This window comes from Lactuca sativa, chromosome 7 (genome assembly GCF_002870075.4).
Source record: "Lactuca sativa cultivar Salinas chromosome 7, Lsat_Salinas_v11, whole genome shotgun sequence".
In the NCBI taxonomy this organism is placed as follows: Eukaryota; Viridiplantae; Streptophyta; class Magnoliopsida; order Asterales; family Asteraceae; genus Lactuca; species Lactuca sativa.
In genome coordinates, this window is record NC_056629.2 from 25,561,004 (window position 1) to 25,578,759 (window position 17,756).

General features: G+C 35.8%; 1 protein-coding gene and 1 pseudogene across 1 annotated transcript in view; both read left to right on the forward strand.

Moving 5' to 3' along the window:
* LOC111906844 (lysine-specific demethylase JMJ28) overlaps window positions 1-17,756 on the forward strand; it is a 91,169-nt gene that overhangs the window by 71,906 nt on the left and 1,507 nt on the right. The window lies entirely within an intron of this gene.
* The window catches only part of LOC111907348 (lysine-specific demethylase JMJ28-like), a 69,073-nt pseudogene that overhangs the window by 49,834 nt on the left and 1,483 nt on the right, over window positions 1-17,756 (forward strand).

Here is a 17,756-nt window from a genome sequence, read left to right on the forward strand (position 1 = left end):
ACCGAATCACACACAACAATATGTTTTATAACACCAAGTTACTAGTGCGTTTACATATTATCAATGTGCAACCGATTCGCAAGATACAACTCACACATCTTGGTTTCAAGAATATAAGATGTTATCGTCTCAACAATCACTTGTGATACAATCCATGGAGTGATCCAAGTGAGCGTGGGTCTAATCCAATGCTCAAATCACATTCATAAGCACTCATGAACGTTGCAGCAAACATTTGCTTATGTCTAATACTCTTTTAGACAATCCACACACCAATTCACGACAATCTTCATTCATATCTACTTCCAACATATGAATGACTGTGGCCCGTTTGAATAATTCGATTATTCTTAATAAACTCAGTTATTCTGGAAGTCAAAACATGCAAATGTGAAACACAAGAATAATACTAATCCCATATGGCCTCAAACCTTTGAGTATAAATAAAACCCCTTTTATTTATCACCATATCGATTACTCATTATTTGTCGTTTCGGGTAATCAACTTCTTACTTGAATTATTACACTTGTCCCATGCTCCTAGCATGCACACAATGTTTACCTATGGTTCTCACTTTGTGAAATAGATCAAATTGAACACATTTCCAATCATTCTCATTTCACAACTCCAAATCCTTTTTCATAAGTTAAAGAATATCAAATTCTTGCTACTTATAGAACATGCTAGATTCTAATATTCTATGCAACGATTCTTTCTAATGTCACTGCACCAAAGTCACAAAGACTATTGCCAATGATATTACAAAGTATTCTATCGGATATTGTTGCAAGACAATTCCTTAGATATGATGTTTCTCACTCAAAGTACATTCCTTCGAACATCCTTTTGCATAAAGGTTTCTAATCTAGTCATAGATTTTTCAATATTCAATTCCCAATATGGACACGCTTCCATATTTTCCATATGACAACTTATTCTTAATAGAATCTTATCTATTCGTAATGATGTCGATATGGTCCATCCAATATGGAAACATTTTCATATTTTCCAATACTATACTTCCAACTACTCACAAGCGACCAATCATCGTCGAACTTTGGATTGTCCTTTGATAGTTGTTTAATCGTTTTAGTCAAAACCGATTCTAGTCCTTTTTCCCTCTAAATGCGCTAGACATTTGGAAATTTAAGAATGGTCAAACATTAAAGCATTTGCAATCGATCCTATACCCGAAGCGTATGGGACACGACGCATAATGTTTTATTTGCTATGTTCTCAAAATTCGAATTGTGAAGAGGAATGCCATAATCATAATCGAAATTTTAAGAACACACTATGTACCTTTGACTAAATTTATTAACATTTCTCAACCTAATCCTTTAGATTTGAAATGAAGCATAATATTCTCTCCCTTAATTATAGCAAAACAACCTTTCAACTCTTACAACTTTGCAAAGTATGACTCTTGTTTTCTATAATTAATATTGCTAACCTTGCAATACTTTCCTTAATAATCATACAATCATAACATTTATGCTCCCACTATCATGATGATTATTATAAAACATAACACTTATGCTCCCACTAGCTTCGACATGTATTCATAAACATCTTAACTTTCAGAAAACAATACTTATTGAATTTCTTAAGTTCATGTTTCTAATACTTAGTGCTTTGATAATCCTTTATCAATGCTTCTTGAACTTATACACCTTTGCCTTCGATAGTTCATATGTGTGTCTAAACAATTAAGACTAATTGCCAAACCTCACAATTCAAATTATGGAAAGGGATGTCGTAACCATGATTGAATTTGAGAATGCAATTTTACAATCACTATCTTCTTAAAATCTCTCTTAGTGAAAGTATTTCTTCACAATCATTTTCATGAAGGAGGAAATCTTATGACACTTAGATTTGAGCGGTGTATGTGTTCCTATCCATGTGAATTTGTTAAAACTAAATTTTACGACAAATTCAAACTCATATGGACCGAACTTTCTTAATCTTGATTTCTTGCCTTATGGTAGCACAGCTGCCCACCATGTCTTCCAAGTAGTTAAGCAGCTCACCTTTTCTTATCAATGTACTTTCCATTGATCAAGGTCCTTGCCTTTTATGCATTCAAATGAGAACTCATAGGATTCACATGCATAATTAACTTGATTGGATTGGCACAGAAACAAAATAATGTCTTCACGATAAGTTGTAAACCTCAACTCGTGTGCTAGTGATGATCAATAAGGTTTATTTGATTTGTTCTTGAAACTTTTCAAGACTATTAAGACTCCCACTGATTCCTTGACATATACGATTCTCTTGTCAAAACATTTCTTGACAAACAAATATTCAAGAGTTAGTGTAGCTTTTATCAAAACAAAACACTTCATAATTTTGGTCTTAGTTGGTCTTTGTCTTATCCAAGACATCACAACTTTCCACAATTGATGAATGTTATAAACCTTCTTAATACTTTTCACTCATTGCCACAATCTTAACTCTAAGACTTGTTTTGGAATGAAGTATGATTGACTTCTTGATTTGACCATTTCTTCAATCTTTGATTCCTCTTCTTAGACATACAATTGTACCAAGACTCACTTAGAGGATCAATTGAGATATGGTTCTTAATCATTAAGACCTATCATAAAGCATAAAAGATACTCTCCCTTCTTCTTAGAATGGAGAAACTTTTATCTTTCTGCCTACTTGATTCTTGTTATTCGTTCTACTATTGATTTAAACTTTTTTAATCAATTTAGAATTACACTTAATCTTATAAGTATAATCATATTTACTAAACCTTTAGTAAATCATGACGAATATCTTTGTTACTCTTATGGTGGACTTGATCAACACGCAACTTTGTGTATTCGATCTCCTAGTCCTTCACTTGACACTTTATCAATGAATTAGTCTAATTTCCAAATACAAAATTTCTCATTCATCGTGCATCCACGTTGCATGATTCCAAGTTTCTGTCCAATTGAAACTTGGGCGATGAGAAACTCTCCTTATTTGGTAAATTCTCGACTTTCACATAACATAATAAGAACCAAATCCATTATTGCTAATAATAGAAACATTTTAACATCAATTTTTTTTTCATACACGCCATTGTAAGGATAAATAAATAAAATTTAAAATCAAAATATATTTTATTGCGGAAAAATTTGTCTTACAATGCAACTCATTGAAAAACTTATGCTAATTCATCTTTCTTAGCAATCTAATTCTAACTCTAAGTAGTAGCTCAAGAAGCTAATCTTCGAGAAATGCGATCGAAATCCATTCCTTCACGGTTAGATTCTGCTCACTTCTTCCCTTAAGCTTCCTTTCTTTTCTTCGATCCTACAAAACATCAATTGTAATCTTATCACATTATGTATTCAGAATCTAGAATGAAGCTTAAAAGAGTTAGTCAATGGATTTTATCTAAATTAGAGCCATACGTTTCGACTCTCCCATCTCTTAGATCTCTTAGGTAAATGGGGCAACTTCGTCTCCAATGCCCCTTCTCTTGGCAATAAAAGCAAATTGACTCTTTTGGAACAACACATGGAACTACTTTAGACATCGCCTTTCTCTTATGATCAAACTTTTCGATCATAGCATGTCTTTCGTTGCCATTGTCTATATCCATAGAGGTCTCGAAGGCAGATTCACCAATCAGCTTTGCTTTCCTATTGCGCCAAATCATTGCTGATTCAGCAGCAATAAGCATATAGGTGAGATCTATAAGGGTCATGTCGTAGTTCATCATATAGTACTCTCTTACGAACTCACTATATGAGTTGGGAAGTGACTGAAGAACCCAATCAACAGCCATTTCCTCACAGACAACGGATCCCAACATTCTTAACCTATCAATGTGTGACTTCATCCCTAGGACGTGTGCACACATGGACTTTCCTTGTTTATGTTTAATTTCCAAAAGGGCTTGAGTGATCTTGAACTTTTCAAGCCTTTGAACTTGTGGGTTAGGGAGAATAATTGGAGGAGGAGGAGGAAGTGAAGCATGATCTCTTGTTCCTCGATCGAATCGTGGAATATCATCTTCATGTGGAATGCTTGTTCCACGGGATTTGAGAAGACCATAGTTGTTGAACTTTGACATCTACAATACGGGAGAAAACGAATTCAAGTTAGGTGATTGATTGAGTCCTTAGTAAATCACCCAAATGAGATACTAAGGCTAGGACCCAACACAATATTCTACAACTCGGGAGAGGGATGTCGTAACCCTAATTGCAGAATATTTGAAGGTAAGTGAATGACGATTCACTAGTTTCCACCATGAAAAAACGAAAAAAGAAATTTAAGTTTTAAATCTATGAAAACTCCTAGATCCTTTGAGATACATTGAACTTTCAATGGCATGTTTATATCTCGATATGCCCCTCTTGTTTGTGACTGGGATGCCGAGGATCACAAAGCGGGTGTGAATAACCATGCAAACTACATGGTGCCCTCACATGTTACAGTCACCTATTCGATGTGCCGGTAAACCACACACGCTCCACCGAACTATGACAAACATTAAGTCACCCTTTGCTACCTTTGCTTAGACCCATTTAGTGTGCCGGTTAACCACACACGCTCCACTAACGTCTTCGCAAGGGCACAAAGTGTAATTTCATGGAATTGCATCAATTCACTTTTGCCTAAGTAACTAAGATTGGGAATTTTATGAAAACATTTAGTTACTTTAGTAATTCATTATACTTATAATGGAAGGTTTCGTCCTATCATACCCGTTCGGCTAACGACCCTCCACTAGTCAAGAGTGCGGTGGGTAAGAGTGGATACCCATTCAATCACCATTTTATAGGCAATTTCCTTAAACACCCCTTATAGACTAGCTTCGTGAATGAGGCCTACTAACGGTAAGACTGACTTTAACTCATACATATATATAATGTTAGACTTTTAATGTTATATATATAGTATAGGGTGTATTTTATACTATCAAAATACTAGGTGGTCTAATTTAACAATTATACTTTTAATTCAATTAAATTGTAGACCTAAACTTTAATGGATTTATTAAACCTCCTTTAATTATACACCTTAATTAATTAATAAAACCATAAGGGTGTGATTTGAACTTTTTCAAAACAATACTAGAGTTTTAGAATTTAACATTTCTAATTAAACTTTTAATCAACTTTTAAATTCCAAAACTTGAGGGCAAGTTTCGAAACATTTCAAATCATTAGGGTTTAGAATTTAAATATACATCAAAATTAAACTATTTAATCAAAATTTAAATTCCAAAACTTGAGGGCAAGTTTTGAAACCTTTTTCAAAACATAAGGGTTTCAACTATTTAAATTTCAAAACAACAAAACTTTTGGGTTCAAATTTAAACTATAAAACCTAAAGGGATTAATTTGAAACTATTCCAAACTTTGTCAAGAATATTCTAGATCACATAATTCAAATAAGGCAATTAACTATAATTGGTGGTTATCTAATTAGATCTAGTTCAAATTCTTGCAAGATAATGATCAAATAATTTCCATAACTTAACATATATCAAATAAGGTAACAATTATCTAATTAGATGACAAAAATCTTTTATTTTGACAAGGATAATCATAAGGGATTAACAAAATTCGAATTTTATTAAGTTTAAACAATTATGGCAATTATCCTAAGTCATAATAGGTAAAAATCCCGAAAATTCGCCTATCTGATGAGTTGACTCGTCGAGTCAGCCTTGGACTCGTCGAGTCTGCATGGACTCGGCGAGTTCAGCCATGGACTCGGTGAGTCCAGCCTCCAGAATCCAAAAAATCGAATTTTCCAGTTATATCAAGCATCAATACAATATAAACCAATCTAGGCTCTGATACCACTGATGGGTTTTGGTCATAAGACATCCTATGTGCTCATACAAACCCTAATGCTTGGATCTAGGTTTCTCTATTGTACATGCTTTGAATCCAAGACTATAAACCCTAATTCTAGCATACAAGTAATCATATTAGATATTAGAATAAGTTTATAATGTTACCTTGATTGTTATGTAGCAATAACAATCCCAATTCCTCCTTGAATTGTCTTTGGAAGGCTTAGAGTCACAAGTGTCACTCCTCTAATGGTTCACAAACACCATAAGCAAGAGGATGAAGAGGAGAGAGGATGAAGGCTGCCCAAAACGTGTTCTAACCCTAGAAAATAAGTTCCCCACGTTTTTGAGCCTTAAGGGTTCTATATATAGTGAGGCTATTAGGGTTATCTAACAAGGAAACCCTAATTTGGATGCTTAAGCCCTAAGCAACCCATGGAGCCCTTTCTTAAAGCCTTGGACGACTTCATATGGGCTTCCCCATTAGAATTCGTCCACCTTATAATAAAAGGCAATCCATGGCCCAAATTGCAATTATCTTATAATTACAATTCCAGTCCCTTAAGTTTAATTAATCTCTTTTAGTCACAAAACTAATTACCAATTAATTATTGACTAATATTAATTAAACAATATGATTTCTCCTTTAATATATTATTCTCATAATATATTAATAAATCATATTTAATCCTTTCTCTCCATAATTCATCCTATCAAGTTGCTTCGGTGAAGGCAACCCAAAAGGACCATGCACCATCGGGTCAAGTACATACCAAAATAGTTATGGACTTAGACACTAATCCAACATATATATATATATATATATATATATATATATATATATATATATATATATGTATGTATGTATAAAAATAAGCTAGTCATATTGCTAGTAGGCCTCATTCACGAAGCCAATCTATAAGGTGAGTATAAGGTTGTTGCCTATAAAATGGCGCTTAATGGGTGTACACTGACACCCACCGCTTGCTTGACTGGTGGAGGGTCGTTAGCCGAACGGATAGGATAGGGCACGTAATACCTCATTATAAGTATAATGAATATTACAAAGTAACTAACATGTTTTTACAAATTCCCAATCTTAGTTACTTTAGGGTAAAATGTGAAAATGATGTTATTCCATGAAATTACACTTTGTACCCTTGTCAAACATTAGTGGAGCGTGTGTGGTTAACCGACACACTAATTTGGGATTGACATTGGTGGCAAAGGGTGGCTCGATGTTTTTCATAGATCAATGGAGCGTGTGTGGCTAACCGGCACATTGATTAGGTGATAGAGACATTGAGTGCACATGTTGATTCGCATGGTTATTCACAATTTGTTTGCGATCCTCGGTATCCCAGTCGCAAATTTGAAGTGCGTATCGAGATTTAAACATGCAATTGAAAAGTTCAATGAATTAAAAAATCTAGGAGTTTTCAAATACATTTAAAACTTAATCTCTTTTTCGTTTTTCATGGTGAGAATTAGTGAATCGTCATTCACTTACCTTCAAGTTATTTACTTTTAGAGTACGGCATCCCTTTCTAAGTTGTAAATAATGTTGTTGGATCCTAGCCCTAATTTATCATCTGGGTGTTTAATTAGGGATTCATTTCTAATCAAAATTTATTCCTTTCTATTTTCATATGTCTAACGCAAACGCAAACAACAATGCTCCCGGCTCATTCTCGTTGATGAGCCTATGTCAAAAGGTGACGTTTGATGGATCAAATTTCAATGAATGGATGAGATACATTCGCATGATTGCTCGTTACGAGGACAAAGAATATGTCCTCGATGAGAAGCTTGAAAAGATCAATCCAGAAGTTGCCACTCCCGAAGAAATGGCCGTCTTTGAGGCCCACGAGCGTGATGCAACGAAATTTCATTGCATTATGATGGCCACCATGAATCTTGAACTCCAAAAGTCCTATGAGGACATGTATCCTTATGAAATGCATCAAGATTTGCTGGAGAGGTATCACCAAAGCACAAGGAAAGAGCGCTATGAGATCATCACCAACATGATCACCGCTAAGATGGGGAGTGGAGAGTCCCTAACCTCGCATTTGCAGAAAATGCAGAGGTATGTTGATCGTCTTTGCAAGTTGAATGTTAACTTTGGGGAAGATTTGGCTATCGACATCATTCTCCACTCCTTGCCCTCGTGCTACAATCAATTTAGGATGACCTACCATATGAACAAAGAAGAGGTCACCTTGAGCAAACTCCAAGGGCTCCTTAGGACTGCTTAGAGCAACCTTAAGGACAAATCTGTTGCATCATCCTCTACTGTGGCTGCTCCCGTGTTGGAATTAAGTCAAGGAAAGGGTAAAAAGAGGAAGGCTTCATGTAAGAGCCACCACAAGGGTAAGCCCCATGATGGTTCCTCCTCTAGTGGAACCAAAGTTGGTTCAGTCAAACCCTCTTCTGACTCCAAAGAAGCAGAGTGCTACTACTACCACGAGAAGGGCCACTGGAAACGAAGCTGCCCCAAGTATCTGCAAGACATAAAGGACGGGAAGATAAAGCCCACCTTTGCAGGTATGTATTCTATTAAATTTAACAACTTGTCACTTGCTACTTCATGGGTTCTTGACACAGGATGTGGTTACCACATTTGTTCTGATTTGCAGGGCCTAAAAAGAAGTAGGGAGGTGGAACATGGGAAGATAAACTTGATTATGGGAAACAGAAGATTGTCGCCTGTGACCAGAGTCAGAGTTTATTCTTTAGTGTTGAGTAATGGGTTAGGGTTGGATTTAAATAATTGTTGCTATTCGCCAGATATGGCAAGAAACATCATTTCATTTCATGGATTGTTTATACAAGGTTTCAAATACTCATTTGATAATAGTAATAGTTCTATTAATGTTTATTTGAATGGTGTCTTTTATTTCAATGCATTACCTTGTAATGGGATATATGAATTTGTGTTAGTTGTTGATAATTTAGGAAATGATGTGTTGAATATTGATTCGTCTACTAGTCTAGATAAAGCTTGCTTGTGGCATTGTCGCCTTGGCCATGTCAACAAGAAACGCATAGCCCAACTCCAAAAGGATGGAGTGTTAGAGTCATTCGACCTTAGGGACGATGACGTGTGTGAGTCTTATTACTTGGGAAGATTACCAAGTCACCCTTCACGGGCACTTGTGATAGGGGTGAGGTTCTATTGTATCTCATACACAACGACGTGTGTAGGCCCTTTAGATCCACCACAAGGGATGTTTGCCGCTTCTACGTGACTTTTACGGATGATTATAGCAGATATGGATATATCTACTTAATCAAGCAAAAGTCAGAAACCTTTGAAAAGTTCAAAGAGTTTAAGAATGGAGTGGAGAATCAGTTGGGCAGGAAAATCAAGATGCTTCGGTCAGATCGAGGAGGAGAGTACCTAAGTCTTGAGTTTCACGACTATCTAAAAGAATGCGGAATTGTTTCGCAATTAACACCTCCGAGAACGCCACAATTGAATGGTGTGCCTGAGAGACGTAATCAGACATTGTTGGACATGGTTCGTTCTATGATGAGTCGGGATTCGTTACCAATAGCTTTCTGGGGGTATGCCTTAGAGACTGCCGCCCATATCCTTAACTTAGTTCCCACCAAGAAGGTTGCCATAGGACTGTTCACTATTCGGATAAAACCGAATTATCCAATTGGACAATTTGGATTGGACTATTTGGTTCGGATGTTCGGGTTTTTAGATTGGTTTTCAACAAAACCGAATTATTATTTTGGATTTCGGATTGGTTTTAGTTTATAAAATAAGAACCGAATAGTCCAAAAAACCGAATAAAGATTTATTATATATATATATATATATATATATATATATATATATATATATATATATACACAACACACACATATATCTATAGTTATTTATTAATTTTGTAATTTATTTTTTCAAATAGGTTCAAAACGTTTCACCCGATAAAAAAAACATTAATATGCATTTTCTCTCAAAAGTTTTGTATCTATAAATATTTAACTATAATATATCTTTTATTAGTTGTTTATAAATTTCAAATCACAACTAAATTATTTGTTTTTGCTTTTTTGTGTAAAGTTGGTTAATATTATAATTATATGTCGTTTTAAAAAATTTCGGTTTTGAAAACCGAATTATAAAAACCGATCCAACCGAATTGTAATTGGATCGGATCGGATCAAACCGATCCATCCAAATGAACACCCCTAGGTTGCCAAAACACCTCACGAAATATGAACAGGGAAAGCTCCTTCATTGGCACATATCAAGGTTTAGGGTTGCGAGGCTTTCGTAAGACGAGAGACTCACGACAAGCTCGAACCTCGTAGTGAGAAGTGTTATTTCATCGGCTATCCACAAAAGTCTTTTGGCTATCTTTTCTATAGACCGAGTGACAATGTTGTCTTCGTTGCTAGAAGAGGAGTTTTCCGAGAAAGGGAATTGATAAGACAAGAGGATATTGGGAGGCAAATTGATCTTAAAGAGATTCAAGAGCAAAGCGATGAAGGAACCTCTAACACTGGCACTCAACCCGAGGAGGAAACTCCTGTTGAGCCCGTTGATGAGTCCTTATCTCTTAGACGTTCTAGTAGGGTTAGTGTTCAACCCCAATTTTATGGTTTTCATATTACTACTGAAGGGGATACGTTTATTAGTGATGAAACACTGATAAATTTGGATGAACCTAGCAGCTACAAAGAAGCCATGGCAGGCCCAGAGTCTGCTAAATGGAAAGACGCGATGGACAGCGAGATTCAGTTCATGTACGACAACCAAGTTTGGAATTTGGTTGATAATGTACCGGGTTGTAAGACACTCGGGTGTAAGTGGATCTTCAAGAAGAAGACGGACATGGATGGGAAAGTGCCCACCTATAAAGCACGATTGGTTGCGAAGGGCTTTACTCAAACTATTGGAGTTGACTATGGTGAGACCTTCTCACCAGTTGCTAAAGTAAAGTCTATTAGGGTAATACTTGTGATAGTTGTGTTTCATGATTATGAAATTTGGTAGATGGACGTGAAAATCGTTTTCCTTAATGGGAAGTTGGCTGAAGATGTGTACATGAATCAGCTAGAGGGTTTTGTCGATGCGAAGCATCCAAATAGAGTGTGTAAGCTTGAGAAATCCATTTATGGATTGAAACAAGCGTCTCGCAGGTGGAATATTTATTTTGATGAGAAGGTCAAAGAGTTTGGTTTTCTACGAAGCGAAGATGAGTCATGTGTATATGTCAAAGCCAGTGGGAGTATAGTAAGCTTCCTCGTATTGTATGTTGATGACATACTGCTCAAAAGAAACGACGTCCCAACCTTGCAGGAGGTCAAGTCCTGGCTTGGGAAGTGTATCGTTATGAAGGATCTCGGAGAGGCTGCTTATATTATGGGGATAAGGATAGTAAGAAACAAGGAAAAGAGACTGATAGGAGTCAGTCAGGATACATACTTGGATAAGGTACTAAAGCGTTTTAGTATGGAAAATTCAAAGAAAGGGGAGTTGCCAATCCAAAGCAATACCAAGCTGAGTAAGACTCAGAGTCCAAGTACAGAGGCAGAGATAGCTAATATGAGCCGAGTACCTTACGCTTCCGCGGTCGGCTCTATCATGTACGCTATGAATTGTACTCGCCCTGATGTGGCCTTCGCTTTGAGCATGGTCAGCAGATATCAAGGGAATCCTGGTAGAGCTCATTGGATTGCAGTTAAGAATATTCTTAAGTAACTACGAAGGACCAAGGAATGGTTTCTAGTCATCGGTGGGAGTGATGACTTAAGGGTACGAGGGTACAGTGACGCTAGTTTTTAGACGAATCAGGATAATTAATGATCGCAGTCGGGCTGGGTCTTTACCCTAAATGGAGGAGCAGTGACTTGGAAAAGTTCCAAACAGGACACCATAGCTGATTCAACGTGTGAATCAGAGTACATTGCGGCGATCGAAGCGTCAATGGAGGCTATATGGTTGAAGAAATTCATTGGAGACCTTGGAATTATGCCATCCATAAAGGAGCCAATGTAAAATTTCTGTGATAATGAAGGAGCGGTTGCCTTAACCAAGGAACCAAGAGATCATGGCAGATCTCGACATATCGACAGAAAATACCACTTTATTAGACATCGGGTAGAAGAGGGACTCCTTGTTGTGAAGAGGGTATCGTCAGAACAAAACCCAGCAGATCCCCTTACGAAGGGACTGAGTAGGGTCAAACACTTGCAGCACGCTAGGAGCATTGGGCTGAAGGACAATATAAGTTTAGATTAGATAGACAAGAAACGTGTAATAGATAATTTGTACTTGACATTTGATAAATAAATAAAGTTGTGTTATTTATGAGTAAAGCTACTATCTTGTGTTGGTTATTTATCTATTGTTTCAATTTTGCATGTTTTGACTTCCTAAATAATAAGATTATTTAAATAGTCCACAGTCGTTCATATTTTGGAAGTAGGTATGAATGAAGACTATCATGAATTTGTTTGTAGATTGTCTAAAAGGTTTTGGTCATAGCAAAAGTTTCCTACAAAGTTCATGAGTGCTTATGAATATGATTTGAGCATTGGAATAAACTCGCGCTTGCTGGTATCACTGTTTTATTACAAGTGATCGCATGATGATAATATCATATAATCTATAAACCCAGAGATATGGTTATTGTTTGCTGGTTGATTATACATTGATAATTCGAAAACGCATCAGTAACTTGATGTTATAAAACGCATTATTGTGTGTAACTTAGCTAGTGAATAATAAAACCATAATATATTCTCTCTCTCTCTCTCTCTCTTAAATAACCTTGTCAAGTTGCTTTGGTGAAGGCAACCCAAAACGACCATGCACAACCGGGTCAAGTACATGGACCCACAAGGGGTAATGTTCCTTATATAGTTAGGTTGCTTCGCCCCAAAGCTAGGGTTTCTAGGCGGAAACCCTAATTTACAGCTTAGGCCCCAAGCAGCCCATGGACCCACCTCCTTAAGGCCTTGGACAAAATTCTAAGGGCCTCTCTTAGAAATTTCGGCCAACCCTACTTAGGTTGATCCAAGAGCCCAAACCACAACTATTAATTAATTACAAAACAACCCCTACACTTTCAGTTTATTCCTTTAATCCCAAAATTAATTCCAAATTAATTTTTGATTAAATAATAATCGATAACATGATTACTAATTAATATATTATTTCCATAATATATTAGTAAATAATATATTGCAGTTTATTAATCAAATTAATAAATTCTTCCTCTTTCTCAATTAATCATCCTGTCTAGTTGCTAGTGTGAAAGCAACCCAAAAGGACCATGACACTATCAATTCAAGTACATACCTATTATAGTTATGGGCTTAAACACCTAATCCAACAATTAAATGCCAACAAGGCTTGAGTAACTTCGTATTTTTCAACTTGAAAGAAACATGACTTGGGGAGAGTCACTGGAAGAGGTGGAAGAAGAGTTAGAGAAACATGATTTCCAGTTCCACCATTGCTTGAAGAAGGGAACATCATTTCACCTTGATCAACATGTGGAAGATCATCTTCAGATAGAGAAGGAAAAACATTTCCAGAAAGACGAGGAAGACCATTGTTGTCTGAACTTGGCATCTATAATAGGATAAAGGAGAATTCAAGTTAGTTGATTTTAATCCTTAATTATTAACCCCAAAAATTTAAATTAAGGCTAGGATCCATATTTTCGATTCGAACTTTGAAGAGGGATGTCGTAATCAAATTCAAATCTATTTTAGGTAGGTAAAGCATTTACCATTTTCAATCTTATAAAACTCCTAGATCTTTTGAGATTCATTGAACTATTCAATGGCATGTTTAATCTCAATTATGCTCTCACTTTGTGACTAGGATGTCGAGGATCAAAAATGAGATGTGAATAACCATGCAAATTAGCTTGGTACTCATGATGTCATTTATAATCTAATCAATGTGTCAGTTAGCCACACACGCTCCATTAATCAATGATAATTTACGAGACACCCATTTCCACCTTTTATTAGTCCATATTAGTGCGTCGGTTAACCACACATGCTCCACTAACGATTTATACAAAGTGCAATGTGCAATTTCATGGATTAACTCACATTTTCCCTAAAGTAACTAAGAGTGGGATTTTAGAAAAATAGTTTAGTTATTTTATGTCATTATACTTTTATTGAGATTATATCCTATCAAACCCGTTCGGCTAACGACCCTCCACCATATAAGAGAGCGGTGGGTAAGAATGGATACCCAATGGCGGTCATTTTATAGGTCGCTTCCTTAAACCCCCCTTATAGTATGGTTTCGTGAATGAGGCGTACTAGCGGTTCGATTGACTTTTCTTATAGATATAATACATATATAACTTTTAATGATATATAATAGTATAAGGGTGTATTTTAAACATTTCAAAATACTAAGGGTATAAGCTTTTAGTAAACTAAACTTTTAATTTAATTAAATATAAACCATTTATGGATTTATTAACTATCTTTTATTTAATCACTTAATTAAATTAATAATAAGATCCATAATGACGTATTTTAAACTTTTCAAAATACTTGGGTTATATTTTAAAATTTCAAAATTAATATCAATTAATCAAATTAATAATAAAACCAATTATGATAAGGATATCAAATTACAATTCAAAATATTCAAATTTATACAATTAAACGATATTATAAAAGGTAATTATCCTAATCAAATCATGAGATATCTTAAAAATTCAAATTTTAGGAACTGACAACCCACCACGTCGTGGTAAACATTACCATGTCGTGGTGAAGGAAAAAACGAAGGTCACCACATCGTGGTAGTGGAACAGAATGCAGATTCTATTTAGCTTGTACTTGTTCAAGTTCATATTAGTATCAATTCAATAGAAAACTAAACCTAGACTTTGATACCACTGATGGGTTTTGAGCATTACAAACAATCTTATGTGTGCATGCAACCCTAATTGAGATCTACGTTTTCTCTAATTGAACATACAATATGAAAAACATCATGCAAAAACTATATCTATGGATAATAATCGAAAATCACACAATAAGGATTAAAATACATACCTTTGATTGTTATGTAGTAATGACAATCCAAAACCTTGAAGATCTTGAAGCTTGAGAGCAAGTATCCCAAGTGTAATACCTCTAATGAATCACAAACACACTTAGAAAGAGGATGAGATATGAGAGGGAGGGGGAAGATTCAATTTTCGGTTATTACTCTCTAGGGTTTCAAGTGGCCGAAAATTAACAAGGGTATGGGTCTTTAAATAGTGAGGTGACTTAGAGCCTAAGCTAGGGTTAGAAGTAGGAAACCCTAATTGCTTTGCTTAAGGACCAAGCAAACCCTAAACCTTCCAAACATAAGCCCTTGGATGAAAATTCTAGGGCTTTCCTAGAAGATTTCGTCCAAGCCTCTTTAGGAGGGTTCTAGAGCTTCTTTCCTCAACTATCAATAAATCGCTAAACAACCCCCCCTGTAGTTTTAATTAATTCAATTAATCCCAAAATTAATTGCAATTAACTTATGATAAACTATTAATTAAATAACATGATTTCTAATTAATATATTATTTCCATAATACATTAATAAATTGTTAATTTCAATTTGTCAATCAAATAATAAATTCCTCCTCTTCCTCAATAGGTCATCCTGTCTAGTTGCTAATATGAAGGCAACCCAAAAGGACTATGCTTCTATCAATTCAAGTATATATCAATTATAGTTATGGACTTAGACACCTAATCCAATAATAACTTCCTCCTTCAAGGTTGTCATAAACTTTGTCTCACTCTTCTTGAGACCTTTGTCGAGTTGCATAGTTGATAGGATTCGGGATCCAATCCTATTTCTCTTCAAGGGTACAATGTGAATGATTGAACCCTTAGTGATACGCATGGTATCATATCTCTCAAATGACTAGGGTCGTATGTTGTCTAGGAAATCCATTCCTAATACCATATGATAATCATCCATATGCACCACTGTCAAGTCTATGGTGCCTTCCCATTCTGCTATCTTAAGATGTACTCCACATGCAACACCAATGATAGGATTGGATAATAAGTTGATGAACTTCAACCTAACTGGGTTTTTGGTATATTTAATACCCAACTTCCTAGCTTCATCTTTAGCAAGGAAATTATGAGATTCACCAGTATCTACTAATGCCTTGGTGTATCTTCCATTTACCCTGGCCTCCAAGAACATTAGCCTTCCTCTTTTAGTCTTATTCTATTCTATGACCCATAGTGCCTCAGCATCCCATTCATCCTCTACTTCCTTTTTGGAAGTCATCAAATTGCTTTCGATGAACTTTTTCTTTGACCAACAATCCTTGGATATGTGACCCCACTTTCCGTAATTGTTGTAGTGGCATTCGAACCTCCTCCCCCAAGGACTCTTATTGTCGGTCTTTTGAGATCTCCATGGTTGTGAGGTTACTTGTTGATTCTTCCCTTTGTCAGCATTTTTGTATCTTTCTTTAATAGGTGGCTTGAAATTCCTCTGACTTTTACTTATGTAGAGTGCCTCCTCTTCACTCTTCAACGTGATGCCTCCCATTTGCTTGGCCACGGATTCTTGGCTGGCCAACAAATTCTCAAACTCTATAAGTGATGGTTGAACGGACTATCCTTGTACAGTAGTAACAAAGCTTCTATATTCTAGCCTCAGTCCATGGATGATGATCATCTTCATTCGAGCTTCTGCAATGATGGATTGCGGATCTAGTTCAGTAATCTCTCAACATATCGACTTGACCATGTGGAAATATTAAACAATCACCATATCACGTTATGAGATTGATAATAGCTCGTTCTCCAAAATTTGTAGTCTCGTATCATTCTTCTTTGAGAAAAGTGTCACAAACGTTTCCCAAGCTTCTTTCGGCATGTTCTCATCTCAAATATGCTCCAACATCTCTTCTTCGATTGTGGTCTTCAAGACAAACATCGCTTTGCCTGCTTTGATTTTCCATTTGCATAGAGCGCCATTAACATCTTCCTCTGGAAGCATAGTTTCGCTTCCTCCAACGACCTCCCATAGGTCTTGTCCTTGTAAGTAGGACTTCATACATGTTGCCCACGTTTTGTAGTTATTGTTGTTGAGTTTCTTGATTCCTCCAACGACTTAGAGATCACCCATCGTGTTGGCAGTACCTCGGTAATTCCAAACAAGCTAGTTTCGACACTAAACTTGCAGAGTCACAGACTACTCACGATACAAAGAGAATCACTCGTTGTCACTATAAAAAAAACCTCGCTCTGATACCATATTGTTGAACACGACTCTTTATGTGAGAAACAACAATACTTTTATTAAGACACTTAAGAAGAACTTACAATTTTAGAGACTGCTACACTTTGCTTTCTTTGAAGCTTTTCTTGGATACTTGGATGTTGGGATGGCTTGGAGCAAATGAGCTCCACGCCTATTTATAGGTGTTTCCACCTCCCTATAGGAAGTTTCTACATCTTCCTACAAACTACATACATTCATGACTATTCTAGAATCATTTACCGTAATCTATATCTATTACATGCTTATATATGTTTCTAGAATGTTCCATAACATTCTGGTGTCTTCCGTCTCATTTTATAAGATTCTTGAGTCTTCTTGTATGTTCTAGAATATTCCATAGGCTTCCATGATGTTCTAGATTCTTCTAGATCATTCTAGAACATTATTACATCTTTTTGATAAAGGGCTAAACTCTATTAGGCTAAGCTCCATTGGGCTAATGATGACCTTCAACAACATTTATAAAATAGGGTTAAATTCTATTTCATTCATTGTGTTTTTACTAATACAATTTAAACAGATATGGAACCATGGATATTTGAACAACGTATTGGTGAAGTTGTCATCATTCCAGCTGGATGCCCTTATCAAGTAAAGAAAATTAAGGTATGATTCTTTTGTCTGTCATAGGTTAAAAT